Source organism: Vombatus ursinus, unplaced genomic scaffold (genome assembly GCF_900497805.2).
Source record: "Vombatus ursinus unplaced genomic scaffold, bare-nosed wombat genome assembly UNPS02014778.1, whole genome shotgun sequence".
Lineage (NCBI taxonomy): Eukaryota > Metazoa > Chordata > Mammalia > Diprotodontia > Vombatidae > Vombatus > Vombatus ursinus.
This window is the reverse complement of record NW_020954556.1, coordinates 18,732,848-18,759,275: the sequence shown is the minus strand read 5'-3', so window position 1 is coordinate 18,759,275 and position 26,428 is coordinate 18,732,848. Positions and strand designations below refer to the sequence as shown.

The window sequence follows — 26,428 nt, the reverse complement described above, 5'->3', positions numbered from 1 at the left end:
AGCAATGATGCCTGGATGACAATCCAAGCGGTGGATGTTAGAGAGCGCCCGCCCGAGCCGCCACTCCGGCAGCTCAGCATTGTGTGCGAGGGAGGGGAGAAGCCCCGCCCCCGTCCCCTTGGGGAGGGGGAGAGTGGAAGGAAAAGGGGGCGGGGAGGCGAGGGGCCACCTAGCCAATGGGGCTGCAGAAGCCAGAGGCCAGCCGTGGCTGGATTGGAGCTGGGGGCTCCATCAATCAGGGGGGTGAAGCGGAGGAGGGCGGTGGCTTGGTGGCTGGTGCGGTCCTCTCTCCTCTGTCTCCCCGAAGCTGCCCCGCGAGCCCTCCCGGGGACTGATGGGCTGGACCTGCCGGGGAGGCCACGGCTGCCGCGTGGACCGGACTGAAGTCCGCGGGGGCTGTCCCGCAGGGCTAGCTCGGCGGCCCCAAGCTTTCCCCTGCTAGCCCGGGGCGCACGGTAAAGCGGTCTTTGATCCTTCCCCTTTGGTTGCCCTGGCAGCCCCGCTCGCTCTTCCCCTTCCTCTTGTCTTGGTGCTGTGTGTGTCTGTGTCGGGCTGTCTCAGTGTGTGTGTGTGTGTGTGTGTGTGTGTGTGTGTGTCTGTCTGTCCGTGTTCCCGTGCGCGCGTGGATCTGGGCTCGGGTCCTTCCCGGTGGACCTCCTGCGCTCAGCCCCAGCGAACCATCCCGGGTCCTCCCACGCAGCCCGCACCGACATCTCTCGCTATCTTTCAAAGTTTAGCATCCCAGCTCCATCTTTGTAGGCACATCTCCTCCATTTCTCCTATTCTTTCTCTCCCCCATTCCCAAATGCAAGGGAGGGGAGTATTGTGTTATTTACTTGTAGCGCCGAGACTTGGGTGACCCTAGGCACTTCATTTCTCCTTTGGGGCCTCAGTTTCCTCATCCGTACAATGAAAAGGTTGGAGTATTTGACCTTTCCTTTAATACTATGAAGATATGATTGGGTCTGAGTTGTGACCATTGGAGATCCGCCTCTGAGGTCCTGAAAACTACACTTCCTTGGTGGTAGTCTGGGTTCTTTCCCCTCACGATCTTCCAATCGGGAGAGAGTGGCAGGTGCTCAGAGCTGGGCTTCTGTGGACAGGATGGTGGAAAGTGCCCAAGTTTTGAAGTCAGAGGCCCTGGTTTTCACTCCTGTTTCTCTGCTCTTCATATTAGGCGTTTGGCCTTACTAATCACTTCCCCTTTCTGAATGTGTAAAATGAGACAGCTAGGCTAGGTGTTTTCTAAGTCGGTATTTTTCCCTGCTCTAAGTCATTATGATCCCAGGCACAGGGTGGAATAAAAGATCTTGGGGGCAGCAAACTGAGCCTTTCTAGTTTTTCCTTAGAATTAGAATAGATTACATTCCTTTAATCTTTTCTTTTCACCCTTGGAGGGAGGGAGTAACCCTAGCCCCCAACATCCCAAGTCCCTTTAGCCAAGCAGCTCCCATAGCAGGGTGGGGGAGTTAAACATCCCAGGCTGGTGAGGAGGAGCAGTTACACGGCTTCTTTTAGAAGTGAAGGCTGGAAGCATAGGGGATGTTCTCTTGTTTCTTTCTTCTCTTTTCACTCTTTGTGCCTATGTGCCTGACTTACACAAAACCCAGTTAAGTGAAGATTCTTTGTTTTGTTTTGTTTGTCTTTTGCTGAGGTGAAGGAGAAATCATTTTGTCCTCTGAAGCTTATCACTCTTCTTGGTTTCTAGAGTAGGCCCGAGGCTTTAACAGGTGGTGGTCCTGGTATCAGTCCTCTAGCCAGCCTCACTCTCAGGGGTAGAGGGAGCATGCAGGAAGCCTTGTGGAATGAAATGAGCATTCTAACTAGAGTTCTGGAACCTGGATTCAAATCTTGACTCTGTCACCAACAGCTCACTTACATCTCTCTGGACCTCAGGCTCCTCACCTGCAAAGTAAGGGGGTTGGATTGAATGACCTTCTGAGGTCTTTTTTCCAGCTCCAGGTCTGTGATTGCTGAGTTTATATGTACAGATATTTAATTGCAATTGTGAGATACTAGGGGATAAGAGCTTTGGCCCTTTAAGTCACTGGGGCTCCCTTAGTAGAGACTACTCCTGGCAGAGTGATCGAAAACCAGAAAATGAAGGTTCTAGTTCTAGTTTTCCCAGTGCCTAGCAGAGTTGTTCAGTCGTTTCTGACTTTTCTTGACACCCTAGACCATGCTGTCCATGGGGTTTTCTTGGCAAAGATACTGGAGTGGTTTGCCATTTTCTTTTCTAGTGGATTAAGGCAAACAGAAGTTAAGTGACTTGCCCAAGGTCACCCAGCTAATAAGTGTCTGAGACTGGATTTGAACTCAGGTCTTCCTGACTCCAGGCCCAGTGCTCCAACCACTGTACCACCTAGCTGCTGCCTTATGTATGCTTAATGACTATTGGCCAGACTGAATTGAATTATGACTCTGGGCAAGATAGAAAGCAGTGCAATGTAGTAGGAAGAACACTATGTTTGGATTTGAGTCCTGGCTCTGCTAGGCACTAGCTGTGTGACCTTGGGTAAGGCCTATCACTTCTCTGAAACCATTTCTTCATCCATAAAATGAGGGGGTTGGACTAGATGGCCTTTCAGATTTTTTTTTTTTATTAGGTGACTGGTGCATTTACTTTACTAGGCACTTGGATGACAGACATTTCTTCTGAGAAGAGACAGGGCTGCTATGAAAAATTGTCAAAGTCCAGAAGAAGTCTTTCCCCCCTTTTCATTATAGCATTAAAAAATTCGAATGCTATATGGCATTTTGAGAATACTTTTGAAAAAGATACATGTCTAAGTATATTAAGTGTATCCCAGCCTACCTTATAAGTTATACCTGAGTATGTAGGTGTACATATACACACAAACATGCATACATGCATGCATAGATACATACACACACATTTAAGCTCATGTATATGTGTATATATATATATATACATATATACACATATATAGTGAGTATTAAGGGCAGTGGGAAATTCAGGATTTTCTCTTCTAGATCAAGTTCTATGACATTGGGACCAGGAAGACCAATTCTGAAATGACATTTTGTCCACTAGAAAGCTCCAAGCCAAAAGGGTCTTTGGAGTAATATCTTCACCCCTGTGTGTGACAGGGATAAAGCATCTTTTTATTTTTTTATTTGCTCTGTAGGTGGGAGGGACAATGTTTATATTACCATTTAGGTAGCTTATTAATGAATGGTTATTATTTACACACTTCCACACCTCCTTCTGATGCCTTGTCCTGAGGGTGGACCCTGGATTCTCAAAAGCTATGCTAGTTGAACTCAAGCCCTGGGCAGTCTTACCAAGATGGAAAGGCTTTGTGAGATTATGTAGTTGTTATGGAAGGACCAGCCTGTTTCTCTGTCTTCTACCTCCCCTTTCTGTTTCTAGGTTCAGACCCCACTGAGGAAGCCACTGGGCTCTCTCTGGGGCCAGGCTGAACTCCACTCTGCCATTTGGCCTTCTAAGCGAACTGTATAAAGTGCAACATTAACAAAAAGTAATTAAGAACTTTGCTAGGCAACAACTACAACAAAATAGGGTAGTCAGAGCAACAAGGGGGGAAAGGGAAGAGAATTTAATACTATTTTATGGCATCAAAAGACAAAGATTTCTAGCTTATTAAAAAGCAGTGCTAAATTGAAGGAATACTTTTGGGTTAGAAATAGAATGGGATACATAATTGATTCAATCAATAAACATTTCTTAAGCACCTACTGGATGCTGGAGCTACAAAAACAAAAATGAAACACTCCTTGCTTTCACATACCTTACATTCAATCAAGGAAAACATTATTTACATATGTTGGTATAGATATTAAAAATTATTATATATCTACATATGGAGTAATTTTACATATATGTATATACAGACACACATATATATTTATAGATAGATAGGGAGAGAGAGACAGAGAGACAGGAAGAGACAGAGAGACCGACAGAGAATTGGGTGGGGAGAGACTCCAGGAACTGGAGAGATCAGATCTGCTTTGTGGAGAAAGTAAAACCTGAGCTGAGCTTTGAAGAAAACTAGTGATTCTGAGAAGTGGAAATGAGGCAGGAGGGCATTCCACGAAGGGAGATGAAGTCTTATGATTGATTGCATTAATGAAAGGAAATCCACTATGCAAAAGTCTTCATTTACAAATTATAATGTTTAAGCACTTAGTATCATTTACTGTTTTAGTCAGTGGGCTGAAAGAGAAGCCTTGATAATACTATTTGGTAAACTACAAAGATCTGATGACTATTCATCATTTGTTGAGGCTGCTGATATGAACTAACAACTGAACAACTGGTGAGGTAGGGAGCAATGGTGACAAATCAACTCATGTAAACAAGTATTTATTTATTAAGGGTCTGCTACTATTAAGCTAGGTGGCACAGTGAATAGAGTGCCTGGCTTGGAGTTAGGAAGACTCACGTTCCTGAGTTCAAATCTGACCTCAGACGCTTACTAGCTGCGCGACCTTGGGTAAGCCACTTAACTCCGTTTGCCTCAGTTTCCTCATCTGTAAAATGAGCTGGACATGGAAATGGCAAACCACTCCTGTATCTTTGCCAAGAAAACCCAAGAGTCGGGCACGACTGAACTGAACTAGGCACTACGTTAGAAAGAAAAGCAAAAACACTTTGCCATGAAGGTGCACACCATCTAATGGGGGGAGACAACATGGAAACAATTAATACAAAGAAGACATACAGGATGTCTCAAAAGTCTTGATGCAGATTTAATCTTTAACGCTTTATTAAAGCGTAGAACTGCATTATGACTTTTGGGACACCCTGTATAGTGTCAGTCAATGAATGCCTACAATGTTCCAGGGACTGTGCTAAGTGCTGGGAATAAAAAGCAACGTAAAAGACAGTTCCTACTCTCAAGGAGCTTATAGTCTAATGGGGGAGGAAGGTTGGCAGGAGAACATCTATACAACTGTGTAAAAAATAAGATATGTTGTTGTTTAGTAGTCTTATGTCTGATACTTTGTGACCCCATTTGGGGTTTTCTTGGCAAAGATACTGGAGTGATTTGCCATTTCCTTCTCCAGTTCATTTTACAGATGAGGAAACTGAGGCAAACATGGTTAAGTGACTTGTCTAGGGTCACACAGCTAGTAATTGTTGGAGGCCAGATTTGAACTCAGGTGCTCTTGACTCTAAGCCCAGTACTTTGCCCAAAACAAGATACAGACAGGATCAATTGGAGACGATCTCCGAGGGAAGGCATTAACTTAAATGCTGTCATCACACTTCTGATCATTTGTTGTTTGGAATCATACAAGAGTGACACAATATCAGGATCAGAAGAAGCCTCAAAAGCCATCTAGTTCAACCCATACCTGAATAGCAGGCTTCTCTACAACATTCCCAACAAGTGGTCATCTAGTCTCTGCTTGAAGACCATCTCTATTTCCCCCACTCCCTTAGGGGTAGCCCACAACCTCCTGGGGCTGCACATTGTTTTTGTGTATAGTTCTGATGGCTGGGAAATTTTTCCTCCCGTGAAATTGAAATTGGGCAGCTTCTATCCATCCATGGCTCCTAATTTTGTCCTCTGGGGCCAAGCAGAACAATGGAATCTCTTTTTGTGGCAGCCCCCCAAATACTTGAAAACCACCATCATCTCTCCCCACTGTCCTCCCAGGTCTTCTTCTGTATAGGCTAAACATCTCCAGGTCCTTCAGTTCTACATCCTTAGGTGGCCTGAGTGCAGGGTCCTTCGCCATGCTGATTTCCTTCCTCTGAACACTCTCCAGAATGATCAAGATTTATCAGTGTTCTTCTTGAAATGTGGCCTCCAGAATGTAACATAATAGCCCATGTGTCCTGACCAAGGTAGGGTGCAAAGCTCCTGCCAATTCTATAAGCCTCATTGTTCTGGAACATGCTTGAATTTGATAAAACTTTCGTTTGGCAGCAGGGACCCCAGGTTCAGTCAATATTGTTATGTAATGATACTTATGTGAATGCAGGATTTTAGAACTGGAAGAGTTCTTATTGATTATCTTACCATAAAGTAAAGTCCTCTTTCATCATAATAAGGCAGCTAGGCACTGCCCTGGATAGAGTAGGGGACTTGGAATCAGGAGGATATGAGTTCAAATCCTACCTCAGACCCTGGGTAAGACACGCAACTTCCCTCAGCCTCAGTTTCCTCAGCTGTAAAATGGGGAAAATAAGAGCCCTTACATCCCAAGGTTGTTGTGAGGTTCAAATGAGGTACGTGTAAAACACTTTGCAAACCTTTAAAGCACTACGTAAATGTTAGCCATTGTTATTACATTATTAAGGGAATAATCTTCACTAAAGAAGTAAAGTTGGGACTTTAACCAATGGGTTTGCTAATTGTTCTTTCCTTTCATGGCCTCCAGTCATGACATAAATATTTAAACAAACACTTTCAGAGGATGAGAGCTGAGGTGGTGGAGGTATCACTCTCTGGGGCTTAGCTATGGAATTTCCTTTGCTCACTCTCACTGGAGCTTTAGTCCTGGCTCACCTGGCCTAGGCCTCGCTATAAGACCTCAAGTGGATTCTTTTGCACGCTTAGGCCTTCAGCCTGATTTTGGTTTTCAGCGGGCTTTGTTCCCTTCCTTTTAGGGAACTCAACCAGAGACCTCCAAAAGAGAGGGAGCTGTCAAATTGACAGAGAACCATGAAGTGAGGATGGGTAGAGTTTCTTGCCATAAGGCTCTCTGGGATGGCATCTGGATAGTAAGCACAGCCTCCCTCGGTATAGAGATGTGGCCATTTGTGCTTCCTAGGTAAGACATCCTTCCTTCCTTCCTTTCTTCTTTCCTTCCTTCCTTCATTTGTTGTCACTCAGTTGTCTTTCAGTCATGTTTGACTCTTAGTGGCCTCATTTGGGGTTTTCTTGGCAAAGATACTAGAGTGGTTTGCCATTTCCTTCTCCATCTCATTTTACAGTTGAGGAAGCTGAGGCAAACAGGGTTAAGTGACTTATCCAGAGTCACACAGCTAATAAGTATCTGAGGCCAGATTTGAACTCAGGAAGATGAGTCTTCCTGACTCCAGGTCTGGTGCTCTATCTGCTATGGTGTCACCTAGCTGCCCTTCATTTACTCATGCATCAAAGCTCTCTGATCAGAGCCTTGAGCTAGAGGCTGTAAAGACACAAACTTTAGATAACGTGTTGTTCCTGTCCTCATGGATCTTATAATCTGTTATCTTTTTTTACCTTTCCTGGTACCTGACTGATGAGAGAGATAATGTTAATAATAACAACAGTAATAGAAGCTAACATTTATATAGCACTTACTATGTGCCAGGCACTATGCTAAGTGCTTTAATGATGATTATTATCAATTGAGTAGTGGATTGATTAACTGATAATTGATTAATATTGATTATTATCTCATTTGGTCCTCACAACAACGCTATGAAGTAGGTGCTTTAATTATCCCCATTTTACAGATGAGGAAATGGAGGCAAAAAGAGGTCAAGTGACTTGCCAGGGTCACATAGCTAATAAATGTATGAAGCCAGATTTGAACTCAGGTCGTCCTGACTCCAGAGGCCCAGTGCTCTGCCTACTGAATAAGAACATAATAGAGAATGCTTACATTTTATCTTTCCGTTCATCCTGTATTGATTTTAGAGAGAAATGTCTCTGAATAGAGAATGGTTTGTTGTGCTATGCTTTGAGAGGAAAACAATCAGAAGCAGGGCTATTTCCATATAGACATGACAACTGGGGGCTTGGCACATATCAGACGTCTGGATCCTGGGGCTTTTGGATCTCATCTAAGTTCTGGAGATAATGGGAGGGAGAAGGCAACGCAGCTGCCTCTAAAGGGTGCAAGGTTTTTGGGGTGCCCCAGGGTGTCTCCCCTTATCCAAGTGAATTCAGATCAAGTCGAACATTAAAGGCAGCCTGGATGAGGAGGAGTACTCACAGGGAAGGACCATGATGAAGTGGGAAGAACCCTGGGTTTCAGTCCCAGCTTTGTTGCTGACTGGCTGTGAGACCTTGGGCAAATATTTCTGTGATCTTGGACCTTTCTGCTCCTTGAAAAAGGAGGGAGTTGGCTGTGAGGCTCTCAGGGCCCTTCTTGGTCTCAGTTTCTCCTGTTTGTGGCCTACCTTCCCTATTTCTTAGGTGAAGGCACTAAGGAGTGCTAGTACTGATCATGGGCCCTCCCAGTTGGGAGAGTCTGGGCATTTCATAGTTTCTCTGCAGAGAGCAAGGAGAGGATGTGAGTATGGGAATGAGTATGTGAGGACTTTGTTAGCCCAAGGGCACAGCAGCCCTGTTTTGTTTGCTGTTCTAATTCCATGCATAGAGAACATTTTCCCAAAGCTTTCTGGGACATTTCCAAAAGGGGCTTCGTCATTGTTGGTTCTGGGTGGGGGAACCATAGATATAGAGGAAAGAAAGCCAGGCTTGGAGTCAGAGAAGATTCTTCATGGCACAGTCAAAGGAACCCTGACAGATTATGGGGTCAGAGGACTTTCTCTTGATACTCCCTGCATGACTTTGGACAAGTCACTTAACCCCCCTGGGCCTCAGTTTCCTCATCTGTAAAATAAAGAGGTTAGACTAGATGGCTTTTAAATTTCTTTCTAGCTTTGAATCGGTGAACCCATAAAGATGAGCCCTGAATTAACTTACATTTCTAAATCTATAAATCTATAAGGAAACCTGGGCTCAAATCCAAGCTGTGATATTTACTAGCTGTGGAACCCTGAGCAAACAACTAAGGACCTCTCTGAGCCTCAGTTTCCTCTTCTGTACAATGGCACAAATAAGAGCTACACTGTCTACCTCATAGGGTTTCTGTGAGGGTAGCACTTTGTAAATTGTAGAGCGATTTTGAAAAGGGGTCCTATAGATTTGGGTCTTCTAGGACACTAGCTAGTGGTGGAGCTGGGAGCTGGGATCATCAGTCCTGAATCTCAAGCTCAGAACATGGTCCTCTACTCATATACCTCTTTCTTCCCTTAATACCTGTCTATGGTCCAATCAAACTGGCCTTTTGGTTGTTCTTCATATGCAACATTTCGCGTTCCATCTTTCATCTCTCTGCATTGGCACTGACTTTCCCCCATGCCTATGCTATATTTCTTTCTTGTCGATCTCTCTCAAATCCGTGGTTTCCTTCAGGGCTCAGCTCAAGCTTTGTTTCCTGTTGATGACTTTCTTGATCCTCCCCTCTCCCAGCTCTCAGTACTTCTCTCCACCCTAAAATTACCTTGTATACCTTTTGAATATACTGATAGATATCAGACTTGGTTCCCCTGAAAGAATATAACACCCTTGAGGACAGGGAACCACTGTTTTTATTTTTGTTTATGTATTTCCAGTGCGTAGCACAACCTAGCACTTATTAGGTACTTGATAGATGCTCATTGATTAACTGAATGGTACAGTGAGCTTTTCTAATGAAGAGACCAGGTTAGATGAAGTCTATAGTACCTCCCAGCTCTAACATTCTGTGATTCTCTTGAGTCTACTCCCACAAGGCTTAGCCTCCTGCTTTTGTGAAAAGGTGCATTCGTCAGCACCCTCGCCAGCCGTGGACACTGGGCTGGTGCCCTTCTAAACAATTGCAGGGCTGATCTCCATCTGATTTTCCCTCCCCAGCCACCTGTATGTGCAAGGCAGACAGTTACCCTACCAAGAGGAAGCCGGTAAGACACTGTCACTTTAAATAAAACAACAGTAGCAGCAACAGCAGAACCTGTTTCCCTTTTTTATGGTTTTAGACTAAGTCGTTTGGAAATGGGTCACCACCACAAGCTGGGTAGTCATTGGTTTTGTTTACTCTGAGTCTTCTTTGTATGTTCCTGTGAAGGAATACAGAGGGTGGGTCCAGGAGGGAAGAGGGGCACCCTAGGAATGGCAGGCCTGTGTAAACATGGGCATCATCTGACTCCAATAACTCCTCTGTCATCTGGGGATTCTGGGTTGTAATCATCAGGGACGAAAGGTTGGTGAGGCCATTTGGGTTAGGAGCTGTGATCTGGAGGCAAGAGTCTAATGTGGAACCCTTGCCCACAGTGACTCCATCACTTGGCCTGGACGCCAAAATGATCTTAAAAGGAGATGCCAAGCACATGCTTGTTAGTTGAAAAAAAATTAAAATAAAATAAAACTAGATAAATAATAATAATACAATAAAATAAAAACATGCCAGATCATAGGATTTACAACTGGAAGAGACATTATTGATCATCAGTTCCAACTTTTTCATCTTACAAGTGAGGAAACTAAGGCACAGGAGAAACTCAGGTCCATGGCTTTTGGTCTTATCCTAGTTGACTTAGTTTCAGAAATGATAAGCTAATATTTAGTGATCATAGAAAATCTTCAGCAGACAATGTGGTACTGTGGTAGTTGCCTTCCCATTGCTTAAGTCCCCTAATTTGAAGCAAAATCCTCTTTCTAGTTTAGGTAGTGAAGTATGGTTTAAAAAAAGAGTTCTGTCCTGGGAGTCAGGAAATCTGGATTCTAGACCTGGCACCACTACTAATGTACTGTGTGACTTTGGGCATGTCATTTCCCTTCTCTGGGTCTCAATTTCCTTTTCTACACCATGAATAGGAGGTATAGACCAGTGGTATCAGACTCAAATAGAAACAGGGGCCACAAAAACATACATAAGGATCCCCGCAGACTGCATAAACTTAGAAAAACCACATGCTAACATTATCCACATTCTATTGTATTTTATTTATTTTGTCAAATATTTCCCAATTACATTTTAATCAAGTGTGAGCAGTCCCCAGGAATATTCTGGGCCGAGTATTGGATGCCTCTGAACTAGAGGTCTTGAAGTTCCCTTCTATCTATAATACTGTATAACTCTCTGTAAAGGAAGGACCTGTTTGCTTGAAGAAAGCCAAAAGGGAACTGTTTTTGCTTCCTCTTTCTGACCTCTTTCATCTACTCTAGGAAAAAAGCAAACTATTTCAGTGCATCAAACAGGCCTTTTTTTTTCACACATCTATGGACTATTTTGGACTGGAAACCTTATATAACATAACATTCAGTTATAGCATGTGCTCCAGGATAAGTGCCAAGGCTGTGCTTTTGAAGCCTGTCTAAGGGATTGGAATGGGATTTTCAGTACCAGAAGGACCATGATTTTATAGGCTTCTCTCACCTGTTTCTAAGGACAGCTAGATGGAGCAGTAGGTAGAGCACTAGGCCTGGAAATGGGAAGACCTAAGTTCAAATCTGGCCTTGCTATGTGACCCTGGACAAGTTACTTAACCCAGTTTGCCTCAGTTTCATTATCCATAAAATGAGCTGGAGAAGGAAATGGCAAACCACTCTAGTGTCTTTGCCAAGAAAACCCCAAATGGGGTCATGAAGAGTCAGATACTGCTAAATAGTAGCAACAATACCTGTTTCTACAGAGGAGATCGCACAAATCTTTGCAGCATGCAATGTCATAAGGTCCTAGATGAGAGCCAGAAGGGACCTTGAAGTCCATCCACTCCAGACTCCTCGTTTGATGCTCAGAATGAAGAATGAACCTGTCCAAGGTCACACTCCTAGGCTGTGCATAGCTGGGACTCCAACCTGAGACTTGGGATGCTAAACCCAGCCCTCTTTCCACTGCCCCATGCTAAATCTCCTTCTCAGCTTGGAGATATATTTAGGTTATAATGAGAAAGGAGCCCTTTCAAATGACGGGGTTGAATGTTGCTTGCATGGTTTTACTTCTAATGCCCCGTTGGAACTGTTGCCAGATTCTGCTTTGATTTGCTGTCAGTCGATTCTTTGCTATTTCTCTCTCTGAGGTTTTGTTGACTCTTGGAGTCATTATCATTGGTTGGTGACCCTGTTGTTTGTTTCAGATGTGATCCCATACTTCTGCCCTGTCTAAAGGCCCTCCTCCTTGGAATTAGAGCCATCTCCCAGGGACACTCCAAGGGGATGTGGGTTTTCTGCTCCTTGCTCTGATTCTTAGGACTATGCTTCAGCCGCCTTATACATGAAAGCAAACATAAGTTCCCTCAGCCTCCGAGGCCTTCTCATTCTGGAACATCTCCTCCTACTGGTGAGTTCTTCCCAGAACCACCATTTTGAGAAAGGACATAGGCCAGCCACAGCTTCATTCCTTTCCTGGTTCATCTTTGGAATCTCTAGACTTTACCACCATGCCTCCACTCAGGCACCTTCTCTCCTACCCCTCTTTTCTCCTCCAACCTTTTCAGCTTCCCCCAGTAGAACGTAAGCTCCTTGAGGACAGGGTTAAAAAAATCAGCGTTGCGAGCACAACATAGAGAAGGCATGGTAAGACAGTACTTTGCCAGAAAAACATCCTGCGAGTTTAGTGGACTGCAAGCCCAATGCTGGGACAGCTAGGTGACACAGTGGCTAGAGCACCTGGCCTGGAATCAGGAAGACTCCTTGAGGTGGGGCCTGATAAAGATGATGATGTAATTACTGATCTGCTTATAGATTGCAGATTTCTTTTTTAAAACTTGTATTTGTACCCCTAGTGCTTAGCATAATACCGGACACACAGTAAGTACTTAAATTCTTGTTAACATGTTGACTTACTATATATATTAAGTCTTGTAGCAAGTGATCCAGGTCAGGAATTGGAGGTGACACCTGCTTTTAGAGACAAAGAGAGCTTTAATTGGGAATTTTGCAACTGGGGCAATTATCTCAAGCTGAAAATAGGATAGACACACCCTTAGTTGGGGGGAAAGCAAGCTGGTGGTAATTGTCTATATTAATTATTCTTTCTAACTAGGTACAAAGCTATGTTGGTTCTGTGGTGCTAAAGGATGGCAAGGAACTTGGGTTTTTTAAATAGCTACATATGATACAATAAACACTTATTAAGTGTCCACTATTTGCCTGGCACTGTGCTGAGTGCTGGGGATACAAACAAGAAAAATCCAGGTCCTGCCTTCAAAGAGCATATAATCTGGGGGGAGGGGGGAGACAATACTAAAGGAAGCTGAGAAGGGGGAGGACAGGGAGGAATGCCAGAAAGTACCTGCATGGGGGGGGGGGATGTGAAGATGATGATGGATTTGAAACTAAGCAGAGTAGCTAGTAGTAAATGAGCTGGCTGGCATTTTGAACCCTCCATAAAGGGGAGACTATGGGAGGAGTTTTCTTGCTTCTCCCCCAGCCCTCTAATCAGAGGAGGTAGAATCAACTGATGGGAGTTAGTGGTACAGTGGATAGAGCACCATGCCTAGAGTCGGACTCATCTTCCTGAGTTCAAATCTGGCCTCACACACTTCCTAGCTATGTGACCCTGGGCAAGTCTCTTAACCCTGTTTGCCTCAGTTTCTTCATCTGTAAAAAGAGCTGGAGAAGGAATTGGCAAACCACTCTAGTATCTCTGCCAAGAAAGCCCCAAATGGGGTCAAAAAGAGTTGGACAAGACTGAAAATGACTGAACAAGACCCACAGAATCAAGTGACAGTATTGCTGAAACAATCTCCAAGGTGACGAATTTCCTGATGATATATCTGGTGATAAGTTTATTCTGGGTGGGGCCTGATAAAGATGATGATGTAATTACTGATCTGCGTATAGATTGCAGTAAATAGGGTAGCAGGTGAAGTGGTTGACTTTTGCCCTAGTCATCTCTTGATTACATTTCAGTACCATTATCCTTGGACCATGACTCAGATCTCCTATCTCAATTCTTTGTGGGAATTTCCTGCTACAAGACAGGGGGACAGTGTTTGCAATGAAGATTTCTTGGAAGGAGAAGGATTTGTGGTCTATTGCATCTCCTGCAGAAAATGAAATTCAGCCAAGGCTGAAATGGCACTGTTGGGGCCATCCCAGGGTGTGTGGTTGAGAAGAGAAGGAGTCAGCATATATACCTCTCACAAAAAGTCATAGAATCATAAGATTTAAAGCTAGAAGGGACCTTAGAGATTATCTAGTTTAACCATCCTATTTCATTGGGATTTAATAGAGATAAATGTCAAGTTTTAGACTTGGGTTAAAAAAATCAGCCTTGTGAACACAACATAGAGGAGGCATGGTAAGACAGTACTTTGCCAGAAAAAGTGGACTGCAAGCCCAATGCTGGGACAGCTAGGTGACACAGAGGATAGAGCACCTGGCCTGGAATCAGGAAGACTCTTCTTCTTGAGTTCAAATCTGGCCTCAGATACTTACTAGTTGTGTGACCCTGGACAAGTCGCTTAACCCTGTTTGCCTCAGTTTCCTCATCTATCAAATGAAGGAAGAAGGAAATGGCAAACCACTGCAGTATCTTTGCCAAGAAAACCCAAATGGGGTTACAAAGAGTTGGATACACTGAAACAACTCAACAATAACAGCAACAACAACACCAGCAAGAATCCCAGTGGGTCAACAATGTGATATGGCAGCCAAAAATGCTAAAGAGGTCTTGGGCTGCTTTAAGAGAGGCATAGTTTCCAGGAATATGGAGATAACCATTCCATGTCTGGAGTAGCATGTTCTGGATACCACATTTTAGCCTAGAGAGTGAGGGCAGCCAAGAGGGTGAAGGGTCCACATGAAGGCCTTTGGAAAGAACTGGGATGCTCTTTGTAGAAGAGAACATTCAGAGGGGACCTGATCGCTGTCCTTAAGAACTTGAAAGGCTGTCATGTGGAAGAAGACTTTCTTCTAGTGGAGAAAACAAGGAGCATAGGGAGATGAGCCCAATTCAAGTTCTCTCATGGAGGAACTTCCCAAGAGGATTATCCAGGGTTGGAATGAGCACCCAAGGGTGGGAGTTCCTTTTCATTGGAAGCCCTCCAACAAAGGCTGGATGGAAGACCACTCGAAGGATGTGTGGTGGGGGAGGGGGCTCTTTCGTGAATATGGGTTGGAGTAGATGACTCTTTCAGTCCCTTCCAACTGTGACCTTCCATGATTTTGAAACTGAGGTCCCTCAAGATGAAATGATTTACCCATGGTCACACAATGAGGAAGTGGTAGAACCTTGATTTCAACTTAACTCTGAGTCCGGTGCCCCTTCTACTGTGCCATTCTAGATCTTGTCAGCTCAGGCAGACTTCACTGGATCTCTTTGTGCCTCAGTTTCTTCATTTATAAAATGCTCTATGTCCTATTCACAGTAGAAACAGTCAGAGGACTTGGGTTCAAATCCTACCTCCTACCTCTTATTACCTGCGTGGTTTTACTATTTCTCACACATGACACTCTATTTCTTTGTCTTTCTGCAGTCTCTTCACCATCCCAGGAATACACTCCCTGCTTGCCTCCACCTCCAAAAATTTCCCTCAAAATTCAGCTCTAATGCCAACTTCGACATTTAGCCTTTTGTGCTCCCTCTCCCCACCCCCCAGATACTAGTGTCTTTTCTCCTCTCCCTCACTCTCCTCTTGCCCTGCTCTATTTTTTGTTATTGTTCAATCCTTTTTCAGCCAAGTCTGACTCTTCATCATGACCCCGTTTGGAGTTTTCTTGGCAAAGATACTGGAGTGGTCTGCCATTTCCTTCCCCAGTTCATTTCATAGATGAGGGAACTAAGGCAAACAGGGTTAAGCGACTTTCCCAGGGTCACACAGTTAAGCGACTTTTCCAGGGTCACACAGTTAGTAAGTGTTTGAGACTGGATTTGAGCTCAGGTCTTCCTGACTCCAGGCCAGGTACTCTAACCACTGTGCCACCTAGCTGCCCTCATCCTCCTATTACCTTGTATATATTGTATTTATACTTGTATGGATATATGTTGTTTCCCTGAATAGAAGAATGTAAATTCCTTAAGGTTAGGGACTGTGTCATTTTTTTGTCTATGTATTTACAATGCCTGGCACATAGTAGGTGCTTAAAAGTGCTAGTGGATTCATTGACCTCTGCTAAGCTCCTTTAGTTCTCTGGGTTCCAGTTTCCCTATCTGTAAAATGAGAGTATTGGACTTGACTTTTGCTTCCTTTCAGTTCTGAACTTGTGATCTTTTGACCTGATAAACCTATGTCCTTCCCACATGTTCTGAGCTTTTTCTTAAGTTAGCACCCTGAAAAGCTGGTGGAATGGGACCAGATGGGAAGACAGACCTGGGTTTGGAGTTCTGACTCGAGCTCATGAGTAACCTTGGGGAGAATCAGGCTATTGCTCCCATGCCTCCGTTTTGCTGCTGTAAAAAGTTCGGAGATTCTGGTTAGAGCAATTCGAGGTCAAGCTCTTCGAACTTCTTTGAAGAAAACATTCTTTAAATTCCAAGGTGGCTCTTTTCCCATATTAGTCATCACTCTGGAGAACAGGTACAAGTCACTGGTCTTTGAAGCTCAGGGCGGTGGTTCAATCCTGCTCTTATAATAAGACAACATCTAACATCCGGTGCACTTGCCCCCTCCCTCTTTACATTTATGAGACAAGTAGAGAGGTGAGACACTTCACCTCTGGAGTACCGCTTGATCGTAATTTTTCCAGGGTGGAGTGAGGAGTGGCAGCCCTGGGATTTTACCCCTTTCTTTGACCTTCAGATTAATTTGAGGGTTGACCTGCCTTGGGTCCCACAGCAAGTTAGGAGTAGAACTGGGAGGGGAAGCTGGGCCCTGGGTCCCAAACCCTGTCTTGTTCTTATTTTCTACTGTGTACTTTTTTTTCTACTTCTTTCTCCTGTTCTCTAAAGGGAATGAGATTTGTGATGGGAGAATGAATTACCCAAGAGAGTTCTGAGGCTCATTTCTGCATGTGTGGTAGAAAACCTGTTAGATTTGGAGTCAGGAATACCTGGGTATCACAATGGCTAGTGGCCAGAATTAGAGTCGGGGAGACCGAGTTCAAATTCTGCCTTAGACATTCACTAACTGTGTGCCTGGGTAAGTCATTTAACCTCTCTCACCCTGTTTCCACAGCTGTGAAGTGAGATAATAATAGCATCTACCTCACAGGGCAGTTTCGACAACAATCAAATGAGGAAATACACATAAAGCCCTTTGCAAGCCTTAAAGCTTTGTAGAAATTTTAAGCTATTATTTATTATTATTAATATTATTAGCTATGCAACTATGAGCAAATCACTTTACCTTTTAGAGCCTCCATTTCCTCATCTATAAAATGGGAATATTAATGCCTTTGGTGGGTGAGAGGCAGCCTCGGTCAGGAATACGTGGGTTTAGGTCCTGCATTTTACGAACAAAAAGGTCCTGTTTCCCCTCTTCTCCCCCTGCCCCCAAATCACTGTTTAAATAAGATAATGTACATAAACTTTACGTATTCTGCAAATTTTAAAGTGCTTTGTAAATGTCACCAGTTTTTATTACCCAAGGTGCTCATGCCTCTTGCTTCTCGATAGACATTGATAACTTATTCACAGTCTGGCTCCAACCAATTTTTCCGGACTGCTCTCATATTACTCTGCCTCAGGCATTCGACTTTCCAGCCAGACTGGCTTTCTTGCCTTTCCCAGTACAAGACTTTCCCACCTCTGTGCTTTTGTAAAAGCTGTGTCCCTCATGCCTGGAATGCCCTCCCTCCTCACCTTCAGTCTCTTAACTGCCTTCAAAATTCACCTCTAATGTCATCTCGGGCTCGAAGCCTTTTTTCTTATCCTTCCTAGTTGTTATTGCCTTCCCCAACCACCAAAAAATAGTTCGTAGACACTTTGTATATATTTTGAATTGACTCATCTCTGTAAATGTTATTTCGCCTCAGTTGGAGCTCTTTTAGGGAAGGGTCTGTATGCCCAGTTCCTTAGCCCAGTGCTTGGAATATTAATTAGGCATTTAATGAATGTTTATTGAATGAATGACATCCTAACAGCACTGTTGATGCACTCAAAGAGTCCCTTTTGTGCTGGCAGCTCCCCCCACTTCTCCCATGCTCCCCCTTTGCCCCATCATTTGGGCTTAGGGCAGGGGTGGAGAACCTGCGGCCTCGAGACTACATGTAGCCCTCTAGGTCCTCAAGTGCGGCTGCAGATTTCCCACCCCTGGCTTAGAGGCTACCCTGGGTGTTGAGAGATGCCATGGGGCAGAGGATGGAGTGCTTGGATGCAGCCTGAACCTGCAGATACCCCGTCATCCCCACACATAGGACCAAAAAAGGAAGAACAAGTAAGGTTCTCTTTCGGAAGAGGATGTGATATCAGAGATGATGGGGAGCAGCTTGGTAACAAGTCAATAAACAGGAAGTACTGGCCATCAAAGAGCTTCTGTTTAAGGAAACGAGAAAAAAAATGACACAGAGGAACAGAAACTCCCTGATGTTATGGAGGTTAGAACGGTGTCAAAACCACCACCTGCTATAAGAAGCCAACCCTCTAACACAATATGAATAAGTACTTTGAATAGGATTTAGAATAATGGGATCACTCTTTTTTTTTTTTTTCCTGGGGTGGGGAGGCTTGTTTTAAGAGTGCCTTATTACAATCATAGGAGTAGAGGGAATTTGTCTCATCCGGTCCCTTGGGTCCTGGTAGCACAACTTTCAAATGACTCTAGAAAAACATCTCTTTGTCTTTTCTCCCCTTTTCTTTCAAAGCTAGAATCATAATTTGTAGCAGGAAGGGATCTGAATTCGTTTCAATTCTACCAACTTTGTTTAACCCTTTCTATGTGTCAGACACATAGTAAGCCCTTAATAAATGCTTTCTAGGAGGGACTTGAGGCAGGGAGACCAATCAGCAAGTTATTGTGAAAGTCCAGGCATGAGGTATAAGAGGGTGGTGAAAGTGTCAGAAGAGGGAAGGGAGCAATAGGAGAGATATCATGAGAGTAGAAACAATAGAACTTGGCAGCTGATTGGATATAGGGGGTAAGAGAATGAGGAGTACAGGGTTACACCTAGGTTAGAGCCTAGGGGTTTCAAAGGATAGGGGCACCCTTGATAGTAATAGGGAATTTAGGAAGATGAGAAGGTTGAGGTGGGCAGGGGGACAAAAATTTGTTTAGTTGTGGGCACATTGAGTTTAATGTGTCTAGGGCCATCCAGTTTTGAGATGCAAGATTCATCTTAAGATGCAAGACGGGAGCTCGGGAAAGAGGTTAGGGCTGGATAAATAGATCTAAGAATCATCTGCAGAGGTGATTATTGAATCCACGGCAGTGGATGAGATCACCAAATGAACTAACATTGTTTGGTTGTTTCAGTCATGTCAGACTCTTTGTGACCCCGTTGGGCGTTTTCATGGCAAAGATATTGGAGTGGTTTGCCATTTCCTTCTCCAACTTATTTTACAGATGAGAAAATGGAGCCAAACAGGGTTAAGTGCCTTGGCCAGGGTCACACAGCTAGTAAATGTCTGAACCTGAATTTGAACTCCAGGTCTGGTGTTCTATCCACTGTGCCACCTAGCTGCCCTTATAACAACAACTTAGCAATACTATTTAAACTTGGCTGGATGTTACAAGTGGCAGCAGTATGCTCTGACTCTGGGATCCCTAGACCTGGGTTCAAATTCCAGCTCTGACATTTACTACCGGTGTGACCACCGGTCTTTCCTGGGCCTCAGTTTTCTCTTTTGCAAAATAAAGACATTGGAGGACATGGCCTCTTGAGGTCCCTCCCTGGTCTAGTTCTATGTTCCTATAGTCATTAGAGTGCCTGAGTTTGTTAATAATCAATAGCATTGATATAGCCCAGGGGCTGTTAGCCTAGAGTAATTACTTCAAGCACCAGCATCAGCCATGCCCGTCGGTGTTTTTATAAGATGTGGGAGTGCTGTGACTGGCAAGATGTAGCCTCTGGTATTTATTTCATGGGTGGTCAGGTCATCTTTTTGGGATTCTCAGGCTTCAGTTATTTTATCACACATGTTCATTTCTAATCTGAGGCTAAATTCTCTTGTACGCACCCAGATGCTTCTGCCAACTTTGCGTTCGCCCAGCACATAATCAGTCTCAGAAGTTTGGGCTTCTTTAAGAACACCCACCCAGTGCTGCCGGACAAGGGAGAGAGGAGCTCGAGTGAGCTTCCCAACACGCCTCTGTTCAAGGGGCCCGAAGCCTGTAGAGGATTGTGGGACTTCTCTACCAGCTTCTTGAAGGCTGAAGAGTCTATCATCCCTGTTGGAGGGGCACAGTAAGTCCTTTTGAAGTCCTGTTAAACCTTTCTGTTGCCCACTGGGGTTGAGTGTGGGATAGATGACCACATCTCAGGCTTAGGAGTCAAGTAATGTTTTTTGGATTTCTTTATCTCTGCTCCAAAATCAGGCCCTTGTGAAGGGCTGACCCAGACGAGACGCTCTAAGGTTCCCCACTGGTCTTGATTCTGTATCTTCCAGGAGCCTCCTGTTGGCCCCATTCATGGGGAGTGGCTGGCCATTCTCACAGTGATGCCTTTTGCCTTGAAGGGCCAATTTTATATGACTTGAGAATTTGAATCCAGGTTGAAAATGCCCTTTCCCTTTTCCCTCATCAAGGAGCCCAAGTTAGAAATTACAACTTTTATAGCTCTTGTTACTAGGGGGTCTTTCTTTTTCTTTGTCCTCAGGCTTTTGTTAAAGTCTTCTGTAAGTTCCTATTTCTCAATTAAATTCTATCTTACAATTGAATATGTAGTTTTACAATAGCTGGTCTAGGAACTAGAGGAATTAAGACAAAAATGAAAATAGACGCTGCCCTCAAGAAGCTTGCCTTCTACTAGGGAAAAACAACATAGCTGTACGTATATACATAATATTACATATTATGTATAATATATAATATTTAAGTACTTAACTCACCATATAAAAATAGTTCAATTTATATAGGTCTTTAAGTTTGAAGCACTTTATGTTATATTATTTGAGCCTTTTACACACACACACACACACACATACATATGCTAATTATGCACACACACATATGTGCCAGTCAGTCAATAAATATTTATTAAGCACTTTGTCTGTGTCAGGAATTATGCTAATCTCCGGGCATATAAAAAGAGGTAAACAACAATCTCTCCCCTCACGATCTAATGGGAGAGACAATACGCAAACAAATACATACAAAGCAAACTATATACAGGATCAATAGGAAATAATTAACGGAGTGAAAGCACTAGAATTAAAAGGGATTGGGAAAGGTTTTCTGTAAAGAATGAGATTTTAGTTGGGACTTAAAGGAAGTCAGGGAAGCCAGTCGGCAGAAATGAAGAGGAAGAGCTTTGCAGGCATGGGGGACAGCCAGAGAAAGTGCCTCGAGTCAAGAGACAGAGCATCTTATTTGTGAAACAGCCTGGAGGCCAGTGTCAGGATTGAAGAGAATGTGACAGAGACTGAGGTACTAAGAAGACAGGAAAGGTAGGAGGGATCTAGGTTATGACAGGATTTGAACACAAAACATAGCATTTTTTATTTGGTTTTAGAGGCAATAGGGAGCCGCTGGGGTTTATTGAGTAGAGGAGAGTGACACGGTCAGACCTATGCTTTAGGAAAATCACTTTGGTGGCTGACCGAAGGATAGACTGGAGTGGGTGGAGACTTGTGGCAGGCTGACCCACCTGCTGGCTAACAAAATAATCCAGGCGTGAGGTGATGAGGCCCTGAGCTAGAGTAGTGGCGGCAGTGTCAGGAGAGAAGGGGGCACATTTAAGAGATATAGCAAAAGTAAAACCAAGAGGCCTAAGAGATTGGGCATGGAGGGTGAGTGATGCCTGGGTTATGAGCCTGAGGGACTGAGAGGATGTGGGTATCCTCAACAGTAATGGGGAAGTTTGGAGAGGGATAGGGTTTATGGGGGAATATGAGTTCATTTTTTGACATGCAGTTTAAGACATTTATTGGACATGCAATTGGAGATATTTGAAAGGCACCTAGAGATGGGAAATGTATGTATGTAAACATTCTTAGCTCCTATTGAGAAAGCTAGTCACTCCCAATCTCTTGAGCTTGAGGGGCTGCGTCCAAGGCCAGACACATTCATCTCAGGATTGCTTTTTGGCTTGTGTTGAGGAAAGAAAACACAAAGCAGAAAAGGCAGCCAGGAGCCCAAGGCTCTGGCGCAGCCCACTCAGGTGATCCTGGCTTCCTTTCCAGGGTGGAGAAAGGGCATGCTATCATTTACCTATTCCTCAAAGAGTTGTAATATGCCAGGCAGATTGGGTTGGGGAGAGGAGAGAGAGGGAGGGAGGAGAGAAAAAGAAGGGGAGAGGGTGAGAGAGAGAAAGTCCCACCAGATCTCTCTTGCCTTAGTGTAAACCCAATTCCTTTTTCTTTCTTTTAAAAGGTAAATACCTCTGGAAGGAGGAACATTCAGGCCCTAATACCTTAGTGGGGTGTATGTGTGTGTGGGGGGGGACTTTTCAGGGAGGAAAGGGCATAGAAAGAAAGAGGGGAAGGAAGCTGTTTTCCTCAGTCAAACCTGACTTATTCACCATTCACCTTGAATCGGGTTCTTAGATTTTGTAAAACGGTTACCCAAATCATAGGGAAATCTTTGTCTCTAGTTTTCTTGGATGTCTACGTGTTCCTACATAGGCCTTCATGAATTCCCTGTCATTGTTTCATTTTCCTTCTGAGAAGTCCCTTGTTAGAGCCTCTTGGAGATCCATTTGGAGTGTTTGCAGCCACCCCAGATATCACAGAATTAGAAGTGACCTTAGAGGTCAACTAGTCTACCCAGAACCCACAAAAGAATATCTTCCATAATGGTACACCGGGGCAGCAGGATGGCACAGTGGATAGAGCACCAGCCCTGGAGTCAGGAGGACCTGGAGTCAGGATCCGGCCTTCAACACAGAACACTCACTAGCTGTGTGACTCTGGTGACCCAATTGTCTCACCAAAAAAAAAAAAATTCTGAATCATAATGATACCACTAAGTGGTTATCAGCCTGTGTTTTAAGACCTAGTGAGGGGGACCCAGCACCCTCCAAGAAATCATCCCTTTCCATTTTCGGACAGCTCTAGATGTTATGAAGTTTTTCCTTTAAATGAGTCTAAATCAGCCTCTCTGAAACTTTCACCTCCTCCTGTTCCTAGTCTGAAATCAAATAGGACAAGTCTGGACCTTCTTCAACAGGACAAACCTTGTATTTGAAGGCAGCTGCCATATCCACCTTAAATCTTCCTTTGGTCACACTAAACATCCTCATTTTCTTTGGCCGATTAATGGGTTTGAGGCCCCTCAACATCCTTGCTGACAGCCTCTAGACTTGATCAAGCTGATCAATATCCTTCCAAAAATATATCAGTCCTTGACATGATCTTGGGTATGGTAGAAGACAGGAAACATGCCTCCCATGTTTTTGAGACTCTGTCTCTATGTTTTTTCCATTTTTTTTTTTTACGTTCTCTCTCTCTCTCTCTCTCATCACGTGCCTTTCTTTAATGTAACCTAAGCTCTCTTTCCACAACAGATGTTGTGGAAAATGCAGGTGTGTTTCTCCTCTAATCCTGGGTTTAGAAATATCATGTTGAGAGCTGGCTTTTTGGTTTTTTTGCCTGTGCTGATCCCTTGGAGGCTTTGGGAATCCTTTCTGAATGGGCTTTACCCTGTGCTAGCCTTCCACCTTTCCCCTGCATCTATCAGTTCCTTCTCAGTTATTCAACTGTTCCTATAGCGGTCTCATGGATAGGAGGCAGCTACAAAATTATGAAAAAAGTTTGGAATCAGGAGACTTGGAGTTGAGTGTTATATTTTTTGTCACTTTACCTCCATCACTCTCTGTTTCCTCATCTGTAAAATGGGGGTGAAGATAATTGTATTACCCACCTTGCAGGGTTGTTTTGAGGACCAAATAAAATAATGCATGCGGAGAACTTTGAAAACTAAAACAGCATATAAATTTGGCTGTTCTTCTGGACAAAGGCCCAAACAATGGAAACTCCATTAGCTTTTCTCTCCAGAGCCATTTTGGTGCCAAACTATACACAATTTCCCTTCCAGTCTTCCTTCTAGGGAGCTTGACCTGTTGCATATTACTTTCTCCCTCACTCTCTAGTCTATATTTGTTATATCTTTGGTAGTGGAAGAGAAGTAATTCCCAGTCCCAGCTCCAGCCACATAACCTGGAAAAATGAGCCTTTAAGGTGGTGTTGAGAAAAGAGAAGTACATTTTGTTAGTGGCCTCCACCTAGAAGTCATTTCTCTGTAGTTAAGGAGACTTTGGCATTTCTTTGGATCTGTGATTTTATCCGTGGTGATGCTCCCACCCCTGACACAGATCCCAAGCCCTTATTAATGTCTCTGGTGAGATTCTTATCCATGTTTTCACTTAAATCCTCAGCTGACAGTCTACCTAATATTAAAATCCTGCCTCAGATATTTACTAACTCTGTGACCCTCAGCAAGTCACATAATCTCTCTGAGCCTCAGTTTCCTCATCTGTAAAACAGAGATAATAATAGCACCTACTCACAACAATAAAGAACAAATGAGATAATACATGTAAAGAGCTTTGTAAACTTTAAATTGCTATATAAATGTTATCTGGAACTCTTCCCATTACATTAATATCTTGTGGGTAACCAGTGTTCAATCCTTAACTAAAGATGCCCTCTGCTATTTCTTGTGTGAAAGGGCTGCCCTAGTATCAATGGCTGTGCCACTGGAACATGAATACTGCTAATAAATGCTTGTTGATTGATTGATCGTAGGGTCATAGACTTAGAACTTGAAGGAGATCCTAGAGGAGAATGAGTCCAACCTCCTCATTTTACAGACAAGAAAACTGAGGCTGAGTCAAATGTCTTGCCTAGGACCACACAGCTAGTAACACCTTGAGGTAACATTTGAACTCACATCTTTCCAACTCCAAGTTCGGTGCCCTATCCATTGCTCTGTTCTACTGTTGGAGGAGAGACTTCTCACCCGATTGGCCTTAGGATAATGTATTTTTCAACCACAGCAACTTTGGCAAGGTCCAGAGTTGTCTGCTTTGATAGAGGTTCTCAGCCTAACAATGGATTATTGAATTGTGCCAGTATAAATACCTACTCGCCATTTGTCCCATTGGTTTCCCATATTGTCCGGTTTTCACCACATGGTCAGCCCATCTCCTTTTCTAGTCTTGAGCTTTCTTCAACATGTCTTTTACACCACTAGTGGAGCATTTGTCATCTTTGGTTACCTGCCTCAGACTACTTAGACCCACCATAGGTCTCTACTTTATGGATTATTGTTCCAAGTTATTTCTGCCAAACTTAAGGAATCCGTGGGGTATGAGGGGATTTTTTTTTTTGTTTTGCTTTATTTGTTCTCGCCCAAGATTGCCCTGCTCTGGTTTTGGGATTTACTTTTCCCAATCTCTGTAGCATTCAGTGGCTGAGAGAATCTTTCCTGTGACATTTAAGATTTTAGTTGGTTGACTAGAAAGGGAACTACATGACTTTTACTAAAGTGAGGCTGAAATTAAAATGGGAACTTTCTGTGTTTCCCCACGCTCTGATGGAGCCAGGTGAGCATGAGTACTTCATGTTGGCCTGCAGCTTCCTGTCTCTTTGCTTCTCCAGTCCTGGGGCCATAGGGCTGCCTTGGGTGTTAGGGAAAACCAAGGGTTAATGGTTGAGTTGAGGGAAGAGAATTGTTTTTGGATGAGGTTTTTCCAGCCTAGCTTGGAGGATTTCCATTAGACTCTCTGTCTCCATCTCATCTCAGGATTGGCGAAAGCAGAACATCAGGACTGGAGGGGAATTGGCCTGCTTTGTTTTCTTGGGATGTGCCTCTGTGAAAGGCTTCAGAGGTCACACCTGGGAGTCTGGACCACTGGTGAGCATCTGAACAGTGGGGAAGTGTGTCCTGCCTGGGAAGCTCCATGCAGAGGAGCCATCCTGGAAGGAGAAACAAGGAAAGGATTTTGTCAGAGACATTAGGGTTGGGGCTTCTTTATCTGTTATTCCCTCCCATTGTCTGCTGCCTCCACCCCCCTCTGACAGTCCCAGCTGGGAAGTTGTTCTCTTGCAGTTCAAGGCTGTGTGATACAGAATTGATAGTCCCAAGAGCTGTTGCTGACGAGCCAGTGAGCTTTTTCTTTGACCTTGGTGCTGACCTACTGCGGCTCACTGTCTATCACCCTCACTTAAGCTGTGCCTTATCTGGAGAGTAAGGATAAAGCCACACACTAAGCCTAGATACATTCAGGATGGGACAAGAGAAGTCTGTAAAGTTCCTCCTCTGTAAAATGAAGCGTACGAATTAGATCAAATTAACAACGCTTTTTTGTGTCTTGTGGACCCCTTTGGCAGTCTGTTGAAACCTATGGACCCCTTCTCAGCATAATGTTTCTAAACACATAAAATAAAATGTATAGGATTACAAAGGAAAACCAATTATTTTGAAAGATAGTTAAAAAAATATTTTTTTTTAAAAATAAGCTCATGAAAAAAAATTTAAAAAAAAATAAGCTCATGGAGCTCAGGTTAAGAACCCTGGATGCCGAAGATTTCTTCTGGTTCCAGATCTCTGACTCTATGATTATATGATTCCCAAGGTCCTCTCTACCTCTGAGGCTTGTTCTCCCAACAGAATGCACCCAGGAATGACAAAGAGAATAGTAGAGATGAAATTACTTCTTTCTCAAGGCATTTGATGATGTTACCGAGATTC

General features: G+C 43.8%; 1 protein-coding gene across 3 annotated transcripts in view; it reads left to right on the top strand.

Moving 5' to 3' along the window:
* The first annotated feature begins 253 nt into the window (after window positions 1-253).
* Window positions 254-26,428, top strand: part of RASSF2 (Ras association domain family member 2) — a 70,197-nt gene continuing 44,022 nt past the window's right edge. For 2 of the 3 annotated variants that reach the window (XM_027865195.1, XM_027865192.1), the window contains exons 1-2: window positions 254-455; window positions 19,760-19,982. The gene's annotated coding sequence lies outside the window, so the exon portion shown is untranslated. The remainder of the gene's footprint in view (window positions 456-19,759; window positions 19,983-26,428) is intronic. The other variant, XM_027865193.1, reaches the window with a different exon arrangement.